Source organism: Rhinolophus hipposideros, assembly GCF_964194185.1.
Source record: "Rhinolophus hipposideros genome assembly, chromosome: 12".
Taxonomy (NCBI): domain Eukaryota; kingdom Metazoa; phylum Chordata; class Mammalia; order Chiroptera; family Rhinolophidae; genus Rhinolophus; species Rhinolophus hipposideros.
The window spans coordinates 2,711,527-2,739,034 of NC_138058.1; positions in this window are offsets into that span (position 1 = coordinate 2,711,527).

Consider the following 27,508-nt stretch of genomic DNA (forward strand, 5'->3'; position numbering starts at 1 on the left):
AAAAGCACAAGCAACTATAGGAAAAAAAAGTGTTTAATTGGACTTCATCACAATTAAAAATTTTTGTGTGTCAAAGGACACAATCAAGAAAGTGAAAAGAATTAATAAAATCAGAAATGAAAGAGAAAAAGTGACAACAGACACCACAGAAATACAAAAACTTTTAAGAGATTGCTATGAGCAACTATATGCCAACAAATTTGACAATCTGGAAGAAATGGACAATTTTCTAAAAGCATACAACCTTCCAAGTCTAACTCAAGAAGAAATGGAAAACCTAAATAGACTGATTACCACCAGGGAAATTGAATCAGTAATCAACAATCTCCCAACAAACAAAAGCCCTGAACCAGATGTCTTTACAGGTGAATTTTACAAAACATTCAAAAAAGAATTATCACCTATTCTCCTCAAGCTCTTCCAAAAAATCCAGAAGGAGAGAAGGCTCCCAAACACTTTTTACAAGGCCACTATCACCCTGATCCCAAAATCAGACAAAGACACTACAAAAAAGAAAACTACAGGCCGATATCTCTAATGAACATAGATGCAAAAATCCTCAACAAAATATTAGCGAACAGAATTCAGCAATACATTAAAAAGATCATACACCATGATCAAGTGGGATTCATCCCTGGTATGCAAGGGTAGTTCAACATCCACAAATCAATTAATGTGATACACCACATTAACAAAATGAAAAATAAAAATCATATGATCATATCAATTGATGCAGAAAAAGCATTTAACAAAATCCAGCAGCCATTTATGATTACCCTTAAGAAAGTGGGAATAGAGGGATCAAATCTCAACATAATAAAGGCCATATATGATAAACCCACAACTAACATCATATTCAATGGGGAAAAGCTAAAACCATTCCCCCGAAGATCAGGAACAAGGCAAAGTTGCCCACTTTCTCCATTTCTGTTCAACATAGTGCTGGAAGTTCTAGCCACAACAATCAGACAAGAAAAAGAAATAAAAGGCATCCAAATTGGTAAGGAGGAAGTAAAATTATCATTATATGCAGATGATATGATACTATATATAGAGAACCCTAAAGGCTCCACCAAGAAACTATTAGAACTGATAGATGAATTTAGTAAAGTAGCAGGATACAAAATTAACATTCAGAAATCAGTTGCATTTGTATATACTAATAATAAAATATCAGAAGAAGAAATTAAGGAAAAATCCCGTTTACAATTGCTTCAAAGACTATAAAATACCTGGGAATAAATTTAACCAAAGAAGTAAAAGATCTGTATTCATAAAATTATAAGACACTGAAGAGAGAAATTAAATAAGATACAAATAGATGGAAACACTTACCATGTTCATGGATAGGAAGAATTAATATAGTTAAAATGTCCATACTGCCTAAGGCAATATACATATTCAACACAATTCCTATCAAACTACCAAGGACGTTTTTCACAGAAATAGAACACATAATCCTAAAATGTATATGGAACCATAAAAGACCCCAGGTAGCCATGGCAATCTTGAACAATAAGAATAAAGTGGGGGGCCGGCCTGGTGGCTCAGATGGGTAGAGCTCCATGCTCCTAACTCTGAAGACTGCCGGTTCGATTTCCACATGGGCCAGTGGGCTCTCAACCACAAGGTTGTCAGTTCAATTCCTCGAGTCCCGCAAGAGATGGTGGGCAGCGCCCCCTGCAACTAAGATTGAACACAGCACCTTGAGCTGAGCTGCCTCCTGGATGGCTCAGTTGATTGGAGCATGTCCTCTCAACCACAAAGTTGTCGGTTCGACTCCTGCAAGGGATGGTGGGCTGCACCCCCTGAAACTAGCAACGGCAATTGGACCTGGAGCTGAGTTAAGCCCTCCACAACTAAGACTGAAAGGACAACAACTTGACTTGGAAAAAAGTCCTGGAAGTACACACTGTTCCCCAATAAAGTCCTGTTCCCCTTCCCCAATAAAATCTTTTAAAAAAGAACAAAGTGAAGGGTATCACAACACCTGACATCAAATTATACTACAAAGTTACAGTAATCTAAACAGCATGGTACTAGCATAAAAACAGACACATAGATCAATGGAACAGAATAGAAAGCCCAGAAATAAATCCATGCCTTTATGGTCATTTAATCTACGACAATGGAAGCAAGAATTTACGTTGGGGTAAAGACAGTCTATTCAATAATTGGTGCTGGGAAACCTGGACAGACACATACAAAAAAATGAAGCTGGACCACCTCCTTACACTATATACAAGAATAAATTCAAAATGGCTTAAAGACTTAAATGTAAGATCTGAAACCATAAAATTCCTAGAAGAAAATATAGGAAGAAACTTTACAAACATTACCCCGAGTAAGATTTTTACTGATATATCCCCTCGGGCTAGGGAAGTAAGAGAAAAAATAAACATGTGAGATTACATCAAACTAAAAAGTTTTTTCACTGCAAAGGAAACCATCAATAAAACAAAAAGAGATCCTACTGAATGGGAAAAGATATTTGCCAATGATATATCCAAAAAGGGGTTAATATCCCAAATTTATTAAAAAAAAAAAAAAAAAACTCATTCAACTCAACTCTAAAAAAACAAACAACCCAATCAAAAAATGGGCAGAGGGCATGAAGAGACATTTTTCTAAAAAGGACATACAGATGCCAAACAGACATATGAAAAAAATGCTCAACCTCACTAACCATCAGAGAAATGCAAATAAAAACCACAAGGAGATACCACCTCCCCCCAGTCAAAATGGCTATCATCAATAAATCAACAAACAAGTGCTGGCAAGGATGCGGAGAAAAGGGAACCCTTGTGCACTGTTAGTGGGGTTGCAGATTGGTGCAGCCACTATGGAAAACCATATGGAGGTATCTCAAAAATCTGAAAAAGGAACTACCTTATGATCCAGCAATTCCACTCCTAGGTATCTATCCGGAGAAATCTAAAGCTCTAATCCAAAAAAATTTATGCACCCCTATGTTTATTGCAGCACTATACACAATAGCCAAGACATGGAAACAACCAAAATGCCCATCGGTAGACGAATGGATTGAGAAACTGTGGTACATTTATACAATGGAGTATTATGCAGCCATAAAGAAGAAAGAAATCTTACCATTTGCAACAACATGGATGGACCTAGAGAACATTATGTTAAGTGAAATAAGTCAGACAGAGAAAGACAAATACAATGTGATCTCACTTATATGTGGAATCTAAAGAAAAGAATAAATGAATGAACTAATCAGAAACAGTCTCAGAGACAGAGGAAAAACTGACAGTTGCTAGATTGTTGGGGGTGTGGGGATAAGGGGGAAGGTGAGGGGATTAGAAAGCACAGTCAGTAACCACAAGATTGCCACGGGGTTACAAAAGTCAATTTGGGGAATGTAAACAATAATGTTGTAAAGATTTTGTAGGGTAGCCCATGGACACTTGTCTCGTTAGGGAGATCACCTCAGGGATGATGTAGATGCCTGATCACTGCATTGCACACCTGAAGCTGAAGCTGAATAATAATGAATGTCAACTACAATTACATATATATATATATATATATATACACACACACACACACACACACACACACACACACACACACACACATTTACAAGAAGTGAGTACAGCATTAGGAATAGAGACAGTGGAAATGCAATGGCTGTGTGAGATGTCAGAGGGATAGTAGTGGATGGGGAAACAAAAAGAAAGTGAAAAGAAAATGTTGTGCTGGCCTCTTCCCACAACCACTTCAAAATTACAACTAAACTACAGAACCACTATCACTGAGAACCACCTGAAGTAGTTCTAGCTGAACAGAAGTTCTATAACTAAGGACATACAGAAAAAGCCATGTCGGGACTGGTAGGAGAGATGGAGATGTTGAAAGGTTGGTCCCGCACCCACGTGTGGTGGTTAAAAATCAGGAGGGATATCTCAGCTACAGAGGTCCCCCCTAAGTAGCAAAGGGTCCCAGTCCAACACCAGGCTCCCCAGCCTGGAGCAGTGCTGGGAAGAGAAGTCCCCATAACTTCTGGCTGTGAAAACCAGTGGGGATTGTGGCTGAGTGAGATGGAGGACAGCTGGAGACTTAGGCACTGCAGGTCTTAAAGGGCCCAGGCACAGACTCACTTGCTCACAGATACTTGCCCTGAGCTCCAGCAAAGGAACAGCAGCTCAAAAGGCATCAGGGACATTCAGACAGAAACTGAACTGTATAACTTCAGGACAAAGGCCACCATTGTCCCTGTGTTGAGCCCTCCCCACACACAGCTTGCGAGCACAGGTGGGCACCAAATCTGATTCTATATTAACTGAGTAAACACCCCTCACCCCAACCTGGTGACTCCCTGAGACTCTACCCCACCTAACTTATTGGGGAATTCCCTCTGGGTGAGACAGAGAGCTGCTGGAAACCCAGGCATCCTCCTAAAGGGCCCATGGATGGACTTACTTGGTGATGACCAACTCACACTGAGCTCCAGCACTGGGGCAGTGGCTCAAAAGGTGTCAGGGACATATAGGGAGGAACCAAGTTGTCTGGCTTCAGGGCAAGGTCTGGAGGGATAGTTCTCACCATCATTTTGTTCCTTTGTTGAGCTCTCCACCCACAGAGTCAGCAGGTAAGTTCTATTGTTCCTTTGCTGAACGTTCCCTCCACACAGCTTACAAGTGCAGGCACCAAATCTGAGTCTCCATCAAACTCGCCCTACCCTGGTGATTCCCTGAGAACCTACCCCACCCAACTCACACAGGCCTGAATTTCTTTCTGCAGCTGATACTCACAAGTGCTGGCCTTGGCCTGTGCTGTGGAGTTTCCTAAAATCTCTGAAAGGTCCACAAACCCCAAACAAGCAGCCTAGGCATGCCCCATACCTCCTGCTAAGTGGCCCCCAGCTGGACACTAGTGGTAGCCAGCCTTGGTTCTCAGCATAGCCTCTCCCAGGCACCTCCAAGGCCAGCACAGGCAGCTACCAACTACTTATCACTTTGTAGTTCCTACAAGTTGGCCCCGGACCAGACACAGGCAGCAGCTGACCTTGGCCTACACCAGAACCCCTCACAAGAGATACCAGAACCTACAATGTTGGTGCCTGGCTTCAGACCACAGCAGAGTAACACCCAATTAGCAGCACAAATGACACATCCAAAGGGTGGACTGGCAGGTACAAGAGCCCCATTAAATACAATCCCCCTCCATGCAGTCAGCCACCACACAACAGTTCATCTGCTGTAGTCACAGCCAGTCCTCACAGCCAATCAGCTTGAGGATCAATATACCCACTGAAGTGCCAACAACAATAAAGGCTCAACTACAACAGGAGGGCACCACAGGACCCCCACAAGGGACACCCTGGAGCACCTGGCTCAAGTGACAAGAGAGACTGCACCACAGGGCCCCCAGGACACCTAGTACATAAGGCCACTCTGCCTAAATTGGGAGACATAACAGCCCTACCTAATACATAGAAACAAACACAGAGAGGCTGCCAAAATAAGGAGACAAAGAAACATGTCTCTTTGTTTCTTTGAAAAGAACAGGACAAAACTCCAGAAAAAAAGAACTAAATGAAATGGAGATGAGCAATCTATCAGATGCAGAGGTCCAAGCACTGATTATAAGGATGCTCAATGATCTCAGGGAGAACTTCAACAAAGAAGAAATAGGAAACATAAAAATGGAGATAGAAAACAAAAAAGAACTACCTAAACAAAAAAGAACTATCATGTTTCCCTGAAAATAAGACCGGGTCTTATATTAATTTTTGCTCCAAAAGATGGATTAGGGCTTATGTTCAGGGGATGTCATCCTGAAAAATCATGCTAGGGCTTATTTTCCGGTTAGGTCTTATTTTTGTGGAAACACAGTAGTCAGAAATAAAGAATACAATAATGGAAATGAAGAATATATTATAGGGAATTAACAGTAGATTAGATGAAGCAGAGGGTTGAAGCAGAGATTTAGAAGATAAGGTAGCAGAAAACACCCAAACAAAACAGCAAAAAAGAAAAAAGAATCCAAAAAAAATGAGGATAGTTTTAGAGACCTCTGGAACAACATCGAGCGCAGCAATATTTGCATCATAGGAGTACCAGAAGAAGAAAGAGAGCAAGGAATTAAAAACCTATCTGACGAAATAATGATAGAAAACTTCCCTCACCTGGAGAAGGAACTAGACATACAAGCCCAGGTAGTGCAGAGAGTTCCATACAAGGTGAACCCAAACAGGCCAACAGCAAGACATATCATAGTTAAAATTCCAAAGGTTAAAGACAAAGAGAGAATCTTAAAAGCAGCAAGAGAAAAGCAATCAGTTACCTGCAAGGGAGCTCCCATAAGACTGTCATCTGATTTCTCTACAGAAAATTTTCAGGCCAGAAGGGATTGGCACGAAATATTCAAAGTTATAAAAAACAGGGACCTACAACCAAGATTACTCGACCCAGCAAGGTTATCATTTAAAGTCAAAGGAGAGATAAAGAGCTTCCCAGAGAAGAAAAAAGTAAAGGAGTTTTCATCACCAAACCAGTATTACAAGAAATGTTAAAGGCACTTCTTTAAAAAGAAGAAAAAAAAATTTAAAAATGAATAATAACATGGCAATAACTACATGGCTATCAATAATTACTCTAAATGTAAATGGATTAAATGCTCAAAACAAAAGACATAGGTGGCTGAAGAATAATAAAACAAGACCCAAGTGTTCATCGATAGACAATTGTATAAAGAAGATGTGATACATGTATACAATGGAATATTACTCAGCCATAAAAAAATGAAATTTTACCATTTGCAACAACATGGAGGATGGACCTAGAAGGTATTATGCTGATTGAAATAAGATGAGGGTAAAGGGGATCAAATACATGGTGATGGAAGGAGAACTGACCCTGAGTGGTGAACACACAATGGGATTTATAGATACTGTATTACAGAATTGTACAGGTGAAATCTATGTAACTTTACTAATAATTGTCATCCCAATAAACTTTAATTAAAAAAAAGATTAATAAGACCCAACAGAAATAAACTATTAAAAACAAAAAACAAAACAAAAATGTCAGACAGAGAAAGACAAATACTATGTGATCTCACTTATATGTGGAATCTAAAGAATAAAATAAACAAACAAACAAAACAGAAACAGACTCATAGATACAGAGAACAAACTGATGATTGTCAGATGTGTTGGGGCTGGGGGGCTGGGTGGAAAGGTGAAGGGATCAAGAAGTACAAATTGGAAACAGCTATCTCACTTTTAAAACCCCTTTAGTGTGAGATCTTTTCATAATGAACTCTTAGATTGTGTTTATTTAAAAAGAAGTACAAAATTGTAGTTACAAAATAGTCATGGGGATGTAAAGTACAGCATAGGGAATATAATCAATAATATGGTAATAACTAGTAACTATATGCAGTGTCAGGTGGGTACTAGAATTATCAGGGTGATCTCTTTGTAAATTATATAAATGTGTAACCACTATGCTGTACACCTGAAACTAATGTAATATTGTACATCAACTCTAATTGAAAAAATTTAAAGATGTTTTTTAAAAGAATGTGAAAAGATAACCCACAGATAGGAGAACATATTTGCAAATCCTATATCTGATAAGAATCTATTACCCAGAATATATAAAGAACACTTACAACAATAAAGAGACAAATAACCCAATGAAAACATGAAAAATAATTTGACTAGAAATTTCCCCAATGACAACATACAAATGGATGACAAGCATATGAAAAGACGCTCAACATCACTGGTCATCAGGGAAATGCAAATTAAAGCCATACTGAGATACAACTTCACAATCTTTAGGTTCACTTTGATCAAAAAATAAAAAGAAAAGAAGTATCTGTGAGGAGGAGGAGAAATCAGAACCCTTGTACATTGCTGATAGGAATTTACAATGCCACTACTGCTATGGAAAACAGTGTAGCAGTTCATCAGAAAACTAAACATAGAACTACCATATGATCCAGTGATGAAAAACAGGGACTCAGTCGCTTGTATGTCAATGTTCACTGCAGCGTTAGTCACAAGAGCCAAGAGGTGGAAACAACCCAGTGTCCATCAACAGATACTATGGGTAAGCAAAATGGGGTCTGCACATACAACGAAATATTATTCAGCCAAGAAAAGAATGAAGTTGCAACATCTGCTATGACATGGATGAACCCGGAAGACATTAAACTGAGCGAAACAAACCAGACACAACAGGACAAACATTGTGTGACCGACTCATACAACGTGGATAGGTCATCTACAAGTGGGTCTAAAAGAGGCAAAATCATAGACAGAAGGTATATTAGAGGTTACCAATGGGGAACTATTGTTTAATGGTTACAGAGTTTCTATCAGGACTGATAAAAAAAAGTTTTGGAAATAGAAGCAGTAATGGTTGCAAATTACCATGAATATAGTTAATGCTTAAAATGATTATAATAACTAATTTTATATTATATATAACCACAATTTTTTTAAAAATCAATAATGTAGTATACCAAAAACATTGAGTTGTATACTTTAAAGAGGTAAATTATTTGGTGTGTGAATTATTTCAATAAAGCAGTTAACAATTAAAAAATTTAATTAAAATGCAAGCTCTAAAACATAACTGAGAAAAATTAAACAAGGCATGAATTAATGGAAGGAAGTACCATGTTCATGGACCAGAAGATTTCATACTGTGAAGGAATGAAGTGTCCCCTCGTTCATCTGTAAATATAATGACATTCTAATTGGAATCCCGGCATGGGTGTGTGTCTGTGTGTGTGTGTGTGTGTGTGTGTGTGTGAATGATGTGACAAGCTGATTCTAAAAATATGTAGAAATACAAAGCCCAACAAATAGCCAAGATAAGTTGGAGAATTTATACCACAGGTATCAAATCTCCTTATTAAACTATAGTAGTGAAGACCACGTGGTTTTGCACGAACAAATAGACAACTAGGCAAATGGTACAGAATAAAGAATAAAAAAGCAGACCATCACATACGTGTTCACTTGCATCACAGTAGTCGTCCCACAGCAGTATAATGGGGGAGGGTCTTTTTTTTCCTGGTAGACATTTTCGGGTCATGTGGAAAAGATGAACCTTAATGACCACCTGACACCACACACAAAAATAAATTCCAATAGTATTGTAAACTTAAATGGGAAAGGTAGAACAATGAAGTTCCTACAGGATTCCATAGAAGAATGATTTTATGACCTTGAGGTAGGCAAAGATTTCTCAAATAAGACATAAACATCACTAACAATTATTTTTAAAAATTGTTATATCGAACTTCATTAAAATTAAGAATGTCTGTTGAGAAAGAGTCACCCTTCAGAAGGTGGAAAAGCAAACCGCATAATAGGAAGAGGTAACTACAGCAAACACACTGGATACCCAACAGAGGCCTCATGTCCAGGACATATACAGAGGCTCTCCAAGTCAAATAAAAGACTGACCACCCAGTTTAAAGACTGAGCAAATGATGAAAACTGGCACTCCACAAAAGGAGATACCCAAATGGCCAGAAACATCGAAAAAGGCGCACAGCATTCTTAAGCCTTAGACAAATGCCAATGGAAGCCACAGGAGACACTCCAGAAAAGAAACTAACAGGACAAAGTGCTGGTGACTACCACGTTCAGCAAAGGGGTACTCCCGTATTGCTGGCGGGGACATAAGATGTTTCACCTGCTTTGGATAACTAGCTGTTAGGCGACATTCACTGATGCTGAACGTGAACAAACATTATGGCCATCACTTCTGCTCCCAGATGGACTTACAGAAATGTCTACGTGTATTTGCCTAAGACGTGTTCGAGGCCCCATTATTCGTGAATAGCTCAAAACTGAAAACAACCCAAACTTTCATCAAGGGAGACTGGACGCAAAAGTACAATGCATGAATAAATTTATACAACGGGGCAGCAAAGAAAAAGAACCAACACTGTCAACAACGTGGGGGAAATTCACAGACAGACTATTAAGTCAAGGAAGCCAAGCTCAGAAGACTACATACTGTGTGGTTCCATTCACCCAGTTTTTAACAATAGGCAAAATCAGCCTATGGGGGACATCAGGCTGGTGGGAACCTTTCAAGCATACTGGGTGCAGGGCTGCTCAGTGTCTTTATCTAGGTGGGGCTGTGACGCTAATAATCCAGCACGATTGATGTCACATTTAAATTAAAAGAGTTTACCAAAAAAAGCTTTGGAAAGGCCATCCAGAAAGTGTCCGGAGGAGTGAGACAGCGTGCAGGTGACAGGGAGGCTGAGCAGGACTCAGGAGCAGAGTCAGAAGGCAGGACCAGGATCCCTGTCTCATCAGCATTGCCAAGAGGTCAAGGGCGGCTTTTGCTGAGATGGAGCAGCTGCTTCTCTGTGTGTCAAAGACAGAGCACTTAGAAGAGCTGACCCCATCCACATGGCCACTTTATCTCAATTGCTTCCTCCCTGTAGCTTTGCACCCAACCCACCCCCTTGCTTTCTGATAGCACGAAAGGAAGGAATGTGCGCACATGCAATTAATTAAAACATGTCTCTGAAGGTGATGGCGGGAACACTAGGCAGCTTTTGGAAGGCAAATGTGCAGCACTAAGCTCCAGCACACAGCTCTCCTGCTCCAAACTGTCACAGCCACTGGCACAACTGAGTGTGTGCAACGCTTCAGGCAGCGTTCCTCACACGCTCTGTGTGTCGTTAACTTGCTTAGTCTCCCCAATAAACCGATGAAGCATTTTTACCACCACCGTCCCCATTTACAGACGAGAATGTTAAGGTACCAAAATGTAGGTGCCTTGCCCAGTTCCCATAGCTAGCTAGCAGTGGAGCTGGGATTTGACCCACACACTTCGCATTTACACTGCAGCCCCTGCTGACAACACAAGTGGAGGTCACCTCCACAGGTGGCCATGGCCAGCTTCTGCAAGACTGGGACCATTTCTGGAGGAATATTCTCACGGACTTCAATTCCAGCACATGTAACCCACGCACAGAGGGTCAAATGCTAACTTCTAAGTCCAATTTCCTCTGGAAACATCACACGGTTAATAAAAAGACAAATGGCAAAGTTTTTATGGAAATGACCATGAACACAAAATTTCAGCCACTAGAAAGGATGTTCTTTTCAAGAGGGTCACATTTGCTTGGGAAAGTTTTATTCAGTCCCAGCTTCAAATCCCTCTCTCTATTCAATAAAATGGAATCAGCACCAGCCCTAGGAAAGGGTACCCCCTTTCTGAGGACTTTCCCAGGGCAAATCAGTATGGGGCAGGAGAACCAAGGACCACCCCCCTCACAACTGTCTTAAATTGGGAAGGTCTGAATCGGGGTATAGCTGCTTCTTTTCCAAAAAGGAACTTGTTTTTATCATTATGGGGATTTCTAAGGTCCCAGCTTTCAGTGATGTGAAAAATGAGGGCACAATCTGGCCAGTGTTACAGGTCAGTTGAGCCGTGGCCAGTCGGCCCATCGTTTTCCACACAGCCTATCAACGCCAGCCCAAGTCACGCACCACCACCCTTGTCTGTGTGCAACGAGGGAACCAGCTCCTTCCCAAAGCGTGGCCGCAAAGAAAAGCATCCCTTTTATACCAAATCTAGAAGTCCTCCATTTGGACAAAGGAGATAAGAAGGGACGTTGTGGGGGCTAAAGGTGTGAACTTCAGGGAAGCCGGGTTCCCAGGAGGGAAGGTGGGTCTTCATTGCTGCTGCACATCCTTCCCGTCATTTCTTTCTGATCATTTCTACAAAATTTCACTTTTCAACCATTACAATGCAAAGTTCTGTGTAAAAGAAAAACGCTGTCCACAGCATTGCAAGACACAAAACAACATTGGTTCTGATTTCTGAGTGTTCTATTAATCCCAGTTTTTGTCCTGACGCACATGCTGTCACAGTCTCTGGCTCTTGGTGACTAGTCAGAGCCTGATAGCCACCTCCTGCCCAGGAAACCAGCTGCCCCAACCTGAGCCTTGAGAAGGAAGGCAAATCACTCTCACCTCTGAACTTTGCTCCCACCCCTGCTCTGGTGTTCGTGGCCGAAACGTGCATCGTTCCATGGGGCCACAGTGGAGACATGGTCCCCGGGGGAGACATCTTGGCTGCTGCCCCCAACCAGCTCACACTAAAGGCCCTAAGACCAGGAAGTGGGGTGTGGGGAGCTCTGGGCAGGCTGACCAGCACTGGGAGAGGGGCAGAGGGCTGACCTGAGCCTAATTCAGCCTCACTGCTCCTGGCGAGTGACCTCAGAGAGGCTGCTCAGCCTGTCGGGACCCCACTTTCGTCACCCACAAACCTGGCTGGTTCGCTGTTGCCTGGGTTGCTATGACATTTGAATAAATGAGCATACTGAGCCACAGCTGGGTGACAAACAGGTGCCACGCTTAGTGTTAGTCCCCAGAGCTGAGAACTGTGGCTCAGAGGACGCCGGCCTGGGACATGCTTCTGGGCACTGACAGCCCGCACCAACACCCCCGCCCCCACGCACCCAGTCTCCAAAGAGGGAAACCTGCACTCTGGTGTTTATTTCTGTTCAAAAATGATGTCTTCAGTGACTGCTTGTCAATAAAGGCGCAGCTAGGTCTTCAGCTGAATGAGAAGGAAAGAACGCCCATAGCACCCCGGGGGGGCTGTCTGCTGTGCTGTCGGCTGGCCACGCCACAGCCCCTCGCTCCCTCCTGAGTGGACATGGGCTATCAACCTTAGACCTGTCCTTTGTCCTTGACTTTCTCTCAGAAATGCCATCGCTCTTCTTTGAATCTAGTTTGCTCCAACTTTGGTAAGCAAAATTCCACTTTTTTTAGAAAAGAAGAAGTCAATCAACCTGAAGGAATCGTTTTGACGGTTTGTTTATTTGCTTGCTTGCTTAATCAAATTCAGTCAATATGTGCTGCAAAACAAAGATTGCTGAGGCTTTCTACCAGAAGAGAATAAACAAAACCTAAAAGTATAACTGACAAAACTATTGAAAGAGTTTTCATGCCCCTCCGCCCCCGCCCCGAGGGTCTTCAGTTGGTACAAATTTTATTAAACATCATGTTTCTTTAAAATAGCAACACCTGATCCTTCCCCTCCTTCTATTAATGCTTATTTGCAATGCTATGGATAAACCATTCTCCTAAGAGTGTTGCTCTAATCGACGTTAAGGGTGTATTATTTGTATGTTATATTGTATCTTTCTGTACATTGTGTCTGTTTAGCTGTGTTTAGATACACAAATGCTTTCTGTAAGTCACCCTGTGATGTTTGCACGATGACAGAATCGCCTAATGACGCGCTCCTCAGGACGGATCCCCCCACTGAGAGGCACATGACTATATTTTCTTGTTGTTTTAAACCGCAGGCAGCATGTGCTACTGGGGTTACCACACTCAAAATTCTTCAAGGAGTAGGCCCGTTCCAACCCTTCACACGGAGCCTGAAAGCACAGCCATTTCTACTTGGGTTGCTGTTATTGTCAGCAAAGAGATGGTAAGGTGGGAAGGGGAACATAAGCCACCAAGAGGGCCTCAATGGGAAAGAAAAATCTCTCACTTTGCAACCATTTTGGTGGGACTTGCAGCCAAGGTGACACAATATTGTCAACTACTAAAAAGACAAGGAAACTTATGGGCCGCCTTGAGAGAGAGCTCTGTGAGGCCCCCGGGGGGAAGTGTCTGCTCCTGGCCTGCCCCCTCTGTTTCCACAGCAGGAAAAGGACAGTGCACATATACAAGTTTGCCCTTTGTTTTCCAAAGAAGGGTTAACAAAAGTCATGACTGAAAATTTCTTTGCCAAACCCGCAAAGCACAATCGCAGCCCCGAGACCAAATGGTTTCTGTTCCCCACGCCCTGTCTCCCTCCTGCCTTCCAGATAATTGTGGGCAGATGGGCTCTGCAGCCGGAGAGCAGGTTACTCGCAGCAGCACTCGGTCCTCCCACGGCCCTCAGACAAACCTGCTGTGTTTCCCTTCAGATTGCCTGCTGCCCGTGGTTCTCACCTCTGTTCTGTACCAGCTCAGTTGACTGTTTCTTTGTTTTATTATCGACCACAGTGCACAGGTCTAACTGGTTTCTTCACAGACGGCTGTCACCACAGCACCGGCCACGTTTCCAGGGGACCATCCCTTAGTCCTTGGTGGAGAATGACCAGAATACCTGTGGCGGGCCCAGAGCCAGGAGATTGGGGTCCCTCTTACTCTCCCCCCTTTAAGCTTTCCAGGTATCCTCTGCCTACCCTGCCTTTTTGTGGGGACAATTGTTGAGGAGCTGGTTTCCCCTTGGCCGTTCTCTCTGGTTCCCTGAACTAAGGCACAACTGGAGTCCCACGCAGCTCCTGAGGGAGGGGCTGAGAGACCCCAGACATGTTACTCAGCTTCTGAGCCTGTCTCCTCGTCTGGCAAACAAGGATGATAAAGGGGCTTCGTCCTTAAGTTGTTTCCAGGGAGAGATGGGGCTGAGGGTGGGAAGTGCTGACACAGGGTCTGGTACAAAGCAAATGCTCAGTAAAAACATCACTGGTGATGACAGGATCATCCATTTTCTGGGCGGGAGAACGGGGAAAAAGAAAGAATAAATGCCATCCGGGCTAATCCTCTCTGTTTACAATGAGGAACCAAGAATTTCCAGAAATGGGAAATTCATTTTCCGAGGACACGCAGGCACGTTTAGGTCAGGAGTCACATGTCCTACACCTAGCTGTCCCTGGGGACCAAGCCCGGAGCTCTGCTTCACTTAGGCCAGCCTGGGGCTCTGTGACAAAGGTCCCAGCACTGAAATTGCCTGAGGGCAGGAGGAGGGGGAAGGGAAAAGCTGTTTCAACTTGACGCACATTTATACCCAAGATGTGCTTCTGATCACAGCCAGCAGGTCGACTTTCTAAGAATGAAATGTGGCGAAGTGTGTTTCCGAGCTCATTCCTCCTACTGAGAAACAATGAGTATAATAAAGACAATTACAGTAATTAAAGGAAGGCCTTCAAGGTCAAGCCCATGTCTGTGACACTCAGAGTCCTGGACATGAGGTATGATGGGAGGACCTGGCCTTCCCGCTCAGAACCAAAGCTTAGGGATGTGGCCGCTGCGATGCCATTTTCCTGAGAGCCACCTGAGGGCTCAGGCTCGTGCTGTGACCATTAGCCTCGTCAGTCTCCAAACAGTTCAGGTTTTCAACCAAGACCGCCTCTCAGACAGCAGATTCCAAGTGTTGACCAAGTTATTTGTCCTGACTATGCCTTTTGGAGCTTTAAGGACTGTGGGACGTGTCACCAGTGTGGTGTCCATGCTGTCCTACCCTTTGCCCTCACATCACCGCTCCAAAGCCTGCCAAGCCAGGGGCTACATCATGCCTTTACTGGCCTCATCTACTGAACTGGGATGGCAGCCCTCAAAGGCAGGTCCTCATTTTATTGACAAGGACCACCAGAGCTTTGGCCAGCACCTGGGGCTTGGGCAGGGGGAAGACTTTCACACCGGCGAGCTCTGGGGCGGGCTAGCGGTAAGTGCAGTCACGTGGCCCACCGCCTGTGCCGTAAAACCCTGGACGCGATCTGGAACAAGGCTGGTGGCTTCCTGGGTTGTGAACGCACTGACATACTGGGGAGGGCACTGCACCCTGACCCCACAGGGACAGAAACCTCTGCTCCTGCCACCCCTGCCCACTTCAGCATGGGCTGCCAGGGTATGTCTCTACCTGGCTGCCCATTTGTCTTTTATAATAAAATAGTAGTACCTACAGCACTTTCCTGAGTGACATGAGTCATGCTGGCAAATGACAGAACCCCCACACTGTATCTAAGTTGCACAGAAGTGTGAGTAGCCTGGGGACCGGGAACCTGTTGCTGGCGTCTGAGAGGGAGCTGAGCCCTGAGGCTGATGGGTCTGCACCTCCGCTGGGTAATGTCGGAATTGGATGGGACGTAGGACACCTCCAGCCCCGGGATGAAACATCGCATCCCGTCCCTCAGCCTCTTTCCTCCGACACTTCTCTTTGATCACGTGCCTGCTTTTTGAGGCAGTCACACCTGCCACACACCTTCTCCCACTCAAGTTCTTCCTGCTGGTGTTCACGTGGTACCAGATTGTGAAGACAGCACCATGAACGGGGTTCGGGGGTACTTTCATCACCGAGGGGCCATCACCGGGCTGGCTGCAGGTTGAAATTCACAGTGAGAGACTCAAGAAGCAGCCACCTCCCCTGTCCCCAAACAGAGAGGTCTCAGAGCTGGCACGAAGCTCCCCAAACCTGAAGCACAATTCTGAAAGACTTGGTGACGTGATGAGAACACACGGAACCTCCGTCTAGCCACGTGTGCGCCAGGCTGTCACTGCCAGTGTCATTGTTCCACAGGTGTTTCATGGGTTGCCGTCAGGATCAGCAGACACTGGTGACAGGCCAGGGACACAAGGAGCCTGCTCCCATGCTGCAATTTTAGTGAGCCCTGGCCAAGCCCCCCAGAGCCCACGATGTCGCTCGAAATCAAGTCTTCCTTTCTCTCATCGAACGGAAGGCCAGCAATGGGGGACTGTATGTTCTTTTCACAAATCTGTTGGGGAGACACTCAGCTCTATTTAAGACTTTTTTTTTCTTTTGAAACCCAGCATGAGAATCTCTGCTTGTTTTAACTCAACACATAAAACTCCCCACGTCCCTAATGTTCCCTCTTTCTGCCCAACAAAATGGTACAGAAGGTTCCTCCAACAATAACACTATGGTGCAAATTTACTTTTCCAAATGACTTTCACACACATGGTCCTTCCCACTTTCTGTACAGAACAGCACAGCTACTGCAATTTTCCTTTTTATATATGAGAGAACCAAAGCCTCCAACATGATAGCAAGCACGTATTAAACATTTATTCTGCGTGGGCCTGTCATCTCCATGTAGTTCTCCTTGAGTCCTGTCAATACCCTATGACAACAGTGCTCTTAGTGACCCACTTTACAAATGAGGAAACTGAGGCTCAAGGGGATTACACAGGGCCACGTGGTGAGTGAGTGGCAGAGCCAGGCTTCACCCGAGTGCACGCAGCTACCTCCATGGGCACCTGTACGAACGTAAGCCTTCAGGGCACGCCCCACCTGTCTTCTTCCCTTGGATAGCACCAGATTTGTACTCGATGACTCAGGGACACACCTACCTTGCCTCTGACAGCTTCTTCTCGGCCCCAGCCTCTTCCTACTAACACTCTCCCTCATGAAGTTGATGGAGTCGAGGTCACAGCCAGAAGTCCGTGATTCTAGCCAATCCTCAGACCCCTGGTTTCCCCCGCCTCCGAGCTCTCTCCAGCCTACTTGCTCGCTCCCTCCCCGACTCTCCTGCTGCCAGGACCCCCTTCCCAGCCTTGATCACTGGCTCTTCTCTTCCTCCATTGACCCACCTAGTCACCCACTGCCATCTCTTCAACCACTGCTCACCTGCAGGTGGAAACCACCGGGCATCAGGCTAAGGCCTTTGATGTGTCCCATGTTTGGACAAGTTATGGTCCCAATAAATATTGGTTTAATATCATCATTAACCCATAAATAGGTATAACTAACGTCCTAAGTGGATAAGGTGTGGAAACCACGAGCAACAGCAGAGTGAGAACTACTGGTGTTCCAGGCAGCGTGCTAAATATGCTTATGCATGTGCTTTTACCTGTTATACTTGATTCTCGCTGTTGTTGTTTCCACACTGCAGTTGGGAGAGGCCAAGTTTCTGCGAGCTCATAACCAGGATGGACCTCAGTCCCAGCTCCTGCGCCCGGTTACTCCCTGCGTGGCCTTGGTCAGTGCCCTCGCCCACCCGCCAGTCCTCAGCCTCTTCTATAAGATAAAGGATTGAAGGAGGTGGCCCCCAAAGCCCGTCTGAACATGAACGTGCTGAGGGCTCCTCTGGAGCTCTCCCCTTTGTGACATGCGTTCTGCCAAAGACAGTCACGGAGCAGGAGCCTCAGGTCTTGTGGGCGGATGAGACCTGCTGCACGTCCTGCGAACTCTGGACGGCGGCCGTGTCCACTGTGGCTGGGGAGATGGAAAGCAGAAGGATAGACCTCTTTCTCGGGATGGTCATTCCTAAGTCTTGCTTTACTTCATTTATGAAAATGTTATGTGTTGTGGGCCTGAGAGCCACATCTGATGTTTAAACTAGGACAGCTCTGAACTGAAGACACAAGCTGCTGGAACGCTCTTGCAGTGTCCCCCCAGCCCCACACCCAGGCGGGGCTGAGGCCCTGAGCCCCGGCCTACTCCCTCGGGCCCCTTTCTCAGCTCCTCCTGCCCTGCCTGCTTCTTCCTGAGCTCCCAGCCAGCCTGTGGTTCCCAGGAGCCCCGAGGAGGACTCAGGCCCTCTCACCCAGCACTTTCGTCCCTTTCCTGTAGGTTTTGGCACCTGGGGAAGCCACACTGCGCACATGGCTGCCTCTTGCTGCTCTGAGAAGTGACAAGGTCCCAGAGAGCCAGTGGACAGCAAAGGTGGAGCCAGCTTTGCAAGTGCGTCCTGCAGGCTGGAAACCAGAGTGTGTCGGTCCCCTCAGGCTGCCATAACAGGATAGCACAGCCAGGTGGCTTGCACAGCCAACATTTCTATCTCACAGTTCTGGAGCCTGGACGTCCACGATCAAGGTGCCAGCAGATCCGGTGTCTGGTGACAGCGCCCCTGTGTGTCCTGTTGTGTCCTCACATGGCGGAGAGAGAGTGGGAGACCATCTCTCGTACGTCTTCTCACAAGTGTTCCACCCTCGTGGCCTAATCACCCCAAAGGCCCACCTCCTGACCCCGTGGTGCTGGGGGTCTAGGCTTCGAGCGGGAGTTCAGGGGGTGGGACACAAACATTCAGTGCACAGCTCGGGACAATCAGGCGATCATTGGTTCTCAGAGCCCTGACACGCAGCTTCTGTGTCAACCGGGATCTGCCAGAGCAGGTGGGACGACAGGACAAACCGGGGACGTCTGCTTGTCAGCCCGGCCAGAGGCAAACTATTAGGCACCTCCAGGAAGGAAGGAAGTGCTGGGCCCTCTCACCCAGCGCTTCCTTCTCTTTCCTGTAGGTTTTGGCATCTGGAGAAGCCACACTGCGCACAAGGAGGGCACTGTGCCTGCAGCCACCTGGGAAGCCGCCAGGTTGCACCTCCATACTTGTCCCTGAGGTGGGATGCTTCTTGACGGCACAAGTGCTATGTGCCAGCAGCACACACAGGAGCCGGCTTTCCAGAGCAGCTGGGCCGCAGGCCGGCGAGGCTCCATCGTCCTCCTCACCTCTGCTCCCATCATTCTGGGCGTTTGCTCAGAGGGTGACCGTGAGGACACAGGGAGCCCTCCACTCACGGCGTTTATCAGGCTGTCACCACGGGTGCTATTAGCACGGCTCAGAGGCTCTTTGTTCTCATTTTAATTCCACGGACGTGCACGTTCACTGGTGACAAGCAGGGCTCCGGTGAGAACACAGAATTCACTCCAGATGCTGTGTCCCTCTGCCAGTTCTACCATGTGTATCCTCAACATGCGTGGTGGCTGCTTCTGTGAAGGCCAAAGGCACAGCAGGACAAGACAGACACAACTGGCACCCTCAGGGCCCCGTTTGCTGGGCAGGATGAAACCCGTCTCATTCCTCAGGACTGAACTTGTAATCATCCACTGAAGAACGACAGTACCTGGACCCATCCTCCTCAGACCAGGTCTCCTGCTCCTGACCTTGTCTTTACCTAGATTTCTTCGCTTAGTGGAAGGGGGAGCCGTGACTCACCAGACAGACATGCCTCACCTATGGGCAGGGTCTGCCTCGGGTCTGCATTTTCCACTTTTTCAGTGAAAACCCACTCCGGCCAAGTCTCCTCTTTAAAGGCATTTGCCCAGATGTATGTCCCCAAAAGCTTGACTCTAACATGAGCATGAGGAAAAACAAACTCTGAGTGAAGATTCTGGAAGAGACAGGCCGGAGGTTGGCCTGCAGGGAGGGGCCTGAGGCTGCCGCCCTCTCCCTGCCTGAACGGCAGAAGCTCCTTTCTGAGCGCCAGTCGCCGGGCTTCGAGGTTTGAGTGAGAGTGTTAAACACACACACACACATTTTGACACTCCCACACCCACTCCGGTCCTCTGGTACAAATGACTACGGCAGGGGCGATTAGCTTTGGTGAGAGTTCCAATACAAGTCCCCGACCCCACGACGAGTGGTCTGAACACAAACTGCCCTATGCCCCTGGGAGCGAGGCCTTGAGCATGCCTGCCCACTGGGACTGGCTCAGACCGGCTCCTCTGAACAGATTCTTAGAGGCTGGCGGTGGGGAGGGTGGGCCTTCACCAGCCACATGCTCATTCCTGGGTCCTGCACATTTTCTGTGCCTCACTCAGAGACCTGAAGTCCGTAACTGGCTAGATGGAAAAAGCACACCGGAAACTCAAGGCACACACTCTTCCCAATGCGTCCATCTGACCTGCCTGCTTTTATAGGTTTTTAAAAAGTGTTAAGTGGTCAACATTTAAAAATCAGACATTTTTGCATTAAAAAAATTGAATTCTAGCTTCTTTTGTGTGCGTGGCAGGGGTAGGGGGCAGGAATCAGAAAATGTGGCAACAATGGGCTCTCGTTTTCCCATGGAAAAGATAGCCTGGAGCTGAGCTGCTTTGTTCCATTGAGATGGGACACGAGCCCCACGGTGCCCACCAGCCCTCGTCCCCTGTGCCTTGCAGTCGTCCCTCTGTGCCCATCCTGGAGGCAGGCAAACACGGACCCCAGGAGTGGGCCTCGCCTGGTCCTCTCCCTGCACACTCCTCTCCTGCCTCAACCTCCCCATCACACCAATGCCCACCCAGTCGCGCCTCAGAGCAAAATCAGAAACAAAACTTCAGCAAGCATGTGGAACATGGGAAACGCCACCCTGCCCTCCCAGCATTCCCATGTACACACAGCCATGCAAAGAAGCAATGGTTGTAAATAAACTGAGCCTGCTGCAATGTCTCAGACATGTGTCTGTGTGGATTTCAGCGAAACATGATGTGTTTCATATCGAATGAGAGCATGCATTTTTCTCCAGAGAGTAAAATGTCAAGGGAGACAATTCAGCAAGCGTCTCCAACACTTATTAAGCAAAAGAGACAAGACTCACAGCATTGACCCTAAAGATAACATGTACAGAAAAGCCTGCCTGGCCCTGGGATGGGAGCAGGGCAACCAGGCATTGAGCGGAAAGAGAAAGCTTGTCATCACACGGTCCTGCCAGGAAAACCTCCCAGCCTCCCGGCTGTTCTTGAACTTAGATCATCCTCTAGTCCCGAAGATACGTTGGAAACACACACAACATTTGGCTTTGCTGCCTTCAAGTTGTCTTTTCCTCTTTGACTTCTTCCTTCTCTGATGCCAGCCCAGCAGCACCAAAGATGACCCTGCGATCTCATGATGAGCAGACACACTATGCTTCTCCTGTGATTGACATTTTCATAAATGCTTCCTAGAAAAAATTCACTAGTGTGACAAAAATTCACTAGTATGGTGTAGCACTATGTGTGCCGTGGTTTAAAATAGTTTTTAATATCTGGAACACTTTCTTCGGTGGGATTTTCTGAGGAACCCCAATATGAAAAGCAAATAATGACGGGTACCTTTGATCGGAGACTGAGTGGAAGAGGATGAGCCCAGGGTCCCATGTGCTTGGTGGCCTTTGAATCCCCATTTCGACTCCACCTCAGAGGTTCATCAGAGTCTGAGGGTTTCACAGGTGTCATTTGAATCCTCTGCTATGAAGTTTTGTCCATATGTGAGTAAGGGTGGTGACAGTGTTGCTGGTGGTATTGGTGGTGTTGGTAGTCGGAGTGATGGCAATAGCAGCAGTAATGACCCCTGTGGTGATGATGGTGTAATTGTGACGGAGGTGCTGCAGGTGGTGATGGGGATATCGGTGGTTGGCATAAGAGTGACATTGGGGACAGTTGTGTTAATGGTAGAGTGGAGGTGATGGTGATCATGGTGATGGTGATCATGGTGATTACAGTGATGGTCTTGGTGGTGGTGTAATTGCAATGGTGGTAGAAGTGGGTATGCAGGTGGGGGGATGGTGGTGATGGTGATGGTGGTGTTAGTATGGCGGGTGGTGACTGCAGTTATCGTGGTAGTAGTGGTAGCATTATGATAAAGGCATTGGTGGTGAAGATTGTGTGTGCAGTGGCTATGGTGGAGCTGGTATTGTTGGTGACAGCAGTATGAGGTGTTGGGACGGTGGTGGTGGTGGTAATGGTGGTGACAGTAGCAGGAGTTACAGAAAAGGTTGCATTAAAATAAAGAGTTTATTAAAATGATATTAATTTCAGGCACTATGGTAGGGAAAATGAGACGGTGAACCCCTCTGTGAAGAGCACCATCTTCCAATTCTCAATGGTATACATATTACAGCAAAGGTACATGGGGGCACTCAATAGATGTAACTGAGTTTGAGATCTTCATGTCTTAAAGGAAACAGTTGACCTAAAACATTTTGTTAGGATGTCCTTAAACTGGAAAGGACACGTTAGGAGGAGAAGGAAAATTCTTTTTATGAAAAGAGAATAAAGGTATTTCAGTACAAAGGAAAAAACAGCAGAGAAGTAGAATATGAAGAAACCCCTCAAAATTAGGGAGGTAGACACTGACCCCACCCAGGACGCCATCATGTGAGCCCCTGCAAAGTAGGCATAGTGACCCCGCATTCTGCAGGGAGACCAAAGGCTCCCACCCAGACAATGGCACTGCCAACGTCACAGCCCGACAGTTCCTTTGGTTTTCTTTGCAACTCTGTTATTATGGCAGAATCCAGTTAGTTTGGTAATAACCAATGTGTCAGCATGTTTGTTTCTTCTTTTCAAAAAATGTTTCTTATGTTGATAATCAGACCCCAAATATTTGAATGTAAGCACACCCCTTGCGGTCATACTGACGCCCTCTGGAACAAGAAAAACTGTCATAGCATTTTTTGAGAAGTCTGGTGGAAAGAAAAGGCAGCAATGCCAACCACTAATTCAGTAACTCTGCTGATGGCTGGGTCTGACAGCAGGCCGCCTCTGGATGATTTTTAGGCTTTTGAGTGTTATAAACACCAAGTACAAAGATCCTGCTGGCCTTCCTTTGCTTACCAGTTCCTGATGACAAGTTTCTGCCATTGTCAGCTTCTAAATTATGCCTATGAAGTGTCTTGTACAATTTTTCATTGGTAAACCTGTTTGACACGTGGTTCCATATTGAAAACAATGGTACTAAATCTGTTCACTCCTCAATAGTCTCGTGAGTTGATGACTGAATGCTATCTAGATATCTGCTGTGTTTCTTTTTCTTTTCCTGATACAGTCCTTGAGCTGCTGTTGCTGATTTTTATTCCTTCTTCTAATGTGGTTGACGTCTCTTAAAGTTTCTTTTTTTTTAATTAAAGTTTATTGGGGTGACAATTGTTAGTAAAGTTATATAGGTTTCAGGTGTACAATTCTGTATTACATCATCTATATATCACATTGTGTGCCCACCACACAGAGTCAGTTCTCCTTCCATCACCCTGTATTTGATCTCCACTCCAGTTCTTAAATAAACATTTGAAGTTAGCCAGAGGAACCAAGAATTCCATTCAAACCTTTCTGAGCTTGTTAAGCACCAAGGGCTGTATCAGGGCGGTCATGTGGCTGCCATGCATGAGTATGCCTGACAGGGCTGCTTTCCCTTGGTTTTTATAAACTTCATGGCCCAGTTTGATGTCTGCCTTAGTGTCTCACTGTGAATGGATTGTGGCTCAGATGTCCAGGGTGTAGCTGGGTGTGTTCCACTACAAATCTGGGATGAGATGATAAGGAAACAAACTTGTATGAGTCATGTATGCCAACAGGACCAGGCAATGCTCGTGAAGCCCCCTGTGCCTGCTCTTGGTGTTGGCAAAATAGAAATAAATATTTCTATTCTTCCCCTCGGTCCCCTTAGACCACTAAGTCACATACCCTTACAACCTGGGCCAGGACTCCCGATCTCTGAGGGACCAGCTCTTTGCCACCACTTATGTGACTATTCTGACTCTGTTCTGTACAGAAAAGAAAATGTATTGGGATTTGGTCTCTGACTAATCCCCAAAAAGCAGCCAACTCAGTCAGCTTTATTTGTGAAACAAGGAAAGAAAGGCTTTAAAAAAAAAAAAAAGAAAATGTGAAATATTTGATTCTTTTGTTTCCTTTAAGTTGATTCGTCATGTGATGAGAGCAAAACATATTTATTGACAACGATTTGGAAAATATTGAAAATGTCTTAAAAATAGGGGGAAAAGGTTATCCCCGGCCTTACCATGAGTGGGCGCACAGCTGACATTTGGTGTCCCACTATCACAGCATGGCTCACGCATGAGTTAGGGACTTGGGATTTCTTTTTAACAGAAACAAGCTCAGTCTTGTTGTTTTGTTTTGTTTTGTTTTGTTTTGTTTTGTTTTGTTTTGTTTTGTTTTGTTTTAGAGAAACAAGCTTGGTAAGACAATTGTGTATCTTTTGTTTAATTGAAAATTAAATCACAAGCATGTTATGGAACTTTTCAATGTAAAATAGCATCCTTTTGTTTATTCTTCTGGCAACTTTTTATCGGGCACTTACCAGGAGTCAGGCACAGGCTGAGACCACGGGGTGAGCAGCACAGAGGACGCCCCACCTCACACCTAGTGGAGAAGGTGGGTCACTCTTCTCCCACCTTCAAGGGACGATTAAGTGGGGATGTGAGGATGCGGACAGGGGACATAAGGGGCATCACACTCACGGCAGGTCACTGATTCTGTCCCTCCCTGTGCCAGGGTGTCCTCTGGGGGCATTGCACACACCCCACGTGACACGCTGACTTGGTTTGAGAGTGAACACAGATTTACACATAAGTGTATTCAGTTAGGAGGACATGCAAGGACGTTTTAAGATGCCATCATGGAATAACTGGGGATGGTCTGAGATGTCACCAAACTAGCTTGTGAGTCAGCCAATCAATCCGTCAACCGTAAAACAACCAGAAGCCCCGCAGACGTACCACCTGCTCAGGAGCCATGGCTGGAGGCGAAGGCTCGGGCTGTGGTCCTCCCCAGGACAGACAGTCACCACGAGGCTGCCGCGGGCCTTGCGTCCGTGTCTGCTCCAGTCCAGAAGGCCCCTGAGCTGTCCCTTGGGAGCACCTCGTGGTGGGAGGGCACGTGATATCCAGGACACACAGCCACCAGGAGGTACACTTACAGCTGAATGAGTGCCCTGGGCCCTAAAGGCAACCCCAATTCTGACATTTTCTCCCCAGAAATGGGCTTCAGAGAGGCGGGTACGAATACTAAAAGTGGAGCTGTGACACCGACTTCATGTCCTGAGCTGACACTGAGGCCAGGCACATGCAGAGAACAAAGTATATGTCAAAGGAACCAGATTCAACAGCCTCTGTACCACACCTTTTTATCTCCCACAAAGCAAACACTCATTTCAGTACCACTCCACCCATCAGCCAGAGGCAGCGTGCCCAGAAGCCCTCTTAGAAAACTGTACATGTTAAAAATTTAAGTGAAGCTGAGATTTTCTTTTTTAATTTATTTTTTAATTCAATGCACAGGACCCAGCACAGGCCTGGGCGTGGAAGAGAGCTTCACATTTGGGGCTGACTGACCCTCAGTGCCCTACGAGTCCCCAGCCACCGGCACAATTAAATGTGACCTCAAGCACAGACACCAGTGGCGGCCTCCGTAGCCCACACCTGAGGCCGGTGATGCTTATCTCAACCAGAAACTCCTCACAGACACACTAGAAATAGTGTTTTATGGGGTTGCCCCATGGCCAGTCAAGGTGACACGTAAAATTAGCTGTCAGACCATCCCTGGGCAATCGAATGCTGCCTGGCTGTTAAAAGAACGTACGTAGATTAGAGCATAGTGCTGTAGAAAAGATATCCAGGAGACATTAAATTTAAAAAAAAGGAACCGAGCTGTAGAGAACTATGCATATGAGGGCCCACCTTGTGTTAAATGGTTTGCTTATGTATTTGTGCGTGAACAGAAAAAGAAATGTGGACAGTCAACAAATGATGAACCGTAGTTACAACACAACTAGGTTTTAGGGTAATTTAAGTTGATAAATTGAGGCTATTGGTTGGTTATTTTTGTTACCAGCATGCATCACCTAGAAGCGAAATAAAAATGATCCGTTGTTTGAAAAACATACTGGTTTGGATTTACGTGGCGCTGTGGACTCAGGCATTTATCATGAGCACTGAGCGGTTTTGACTACAGAGATTATTCACAGTGGTCACACGCCTGGTCAGAGCCGCAGAGAGCCGCCTACACGAGGCGTAAGCCAGGGCACCAGGGCGAGCTCTGCGGCTCTGCAGAGACTGCGCTGGCGCCACACAATGCCCACTGATAGCCCAGCGCAGAAGTCAGCGGGACTTGTTCATCGTCAGAAGGAGCAGCGAGATCAAGCTCCAGAAAGACACACGCAACACGATGAGGTAAAAACAAATAGAAAACTTCTCACCTACAAAGAGATCTTGCCAACAGGCTGACTCTCCCTCCAGACCTGCCTTTGGGTGAACTTCCAATTGGTGGGAAAACAGTGGACAATCGTATTTGCCGCAGTCTGAATGTTGAAAACCTAACATCCAAGGTCATGGTCTTAGGAGGTGGGGCTTTTGGGGTGGTTAAGCCAAGGGGAGGGAGCCTCCTGAATGGGACTGGTGACCGTAGGAAAGTCCCCACAGGACCCCCAGGCCCCGTCCTCCATGTGAGGACTCCGCGAGAAGTCTGCAGCTGGCAGAGGCCTTCACCTGCCCAGGCCGGCTCTCTGACCTTGGACTTCCAGCCTCCAGTACAGCAGTGCTGGTGTTCTGTTACTATTAATCTCTGCTGAGAAGCCTCCATTGGGGTATTGATACTGCAGCCCGCGTGGACTAAGGCAGAGCTCCCTGAGGCTCCGAGAAAGCCCGTGGGGACCTCAGAAGGGTGCCTGCTCTCCAGGCAGGTGACCTGGTGTCCCCATGCTTGGGTTCTGACTCCAACAGACTAACAGACATTTTGAGATGGTCAGGAGCCTTGATTCTGGCTGGGGTGGCTGTTAGATGATAAGAGATTGTTTCTAATTTTGTTACATTTGACACTAGTTTAGGAGTTATGTCTTTTAAAAAGCCCATACATTTTTGCACTGTATGTGGACAGCTGTCAGGATGAAATGACGTGGTGAGTGTGATTTCTTATAAAAAGCACAGCCAAGAAGAGGAAAAGGAAAACAAGGTGACGTGGTAAAATCGTCCCCACCACGGATGCTGACTGACAGGTAGATCGAGTTCGGTGTCAACTTCTTCACTCCTTTCGCTGCAAAAGTGTCAGAAACGGACTGTAAGGTGACAGACACATGGGTGCTGAAGGTGGCGGCCTTGACAGGTGCTGGGGACAGCCAGCGGACTCCAGCTCACAGCACACAGTGCGTTACGTACACCATCGAGCAATGACTTGGGCCAAAGTGACCGGACGAGGCCAGACTGCATGACCAGGCCTTGGTCCCATGTGATCACTGTCCTTGTCAGAGGAGGACAGACACCCAGGCATACAGTGGGAGCACC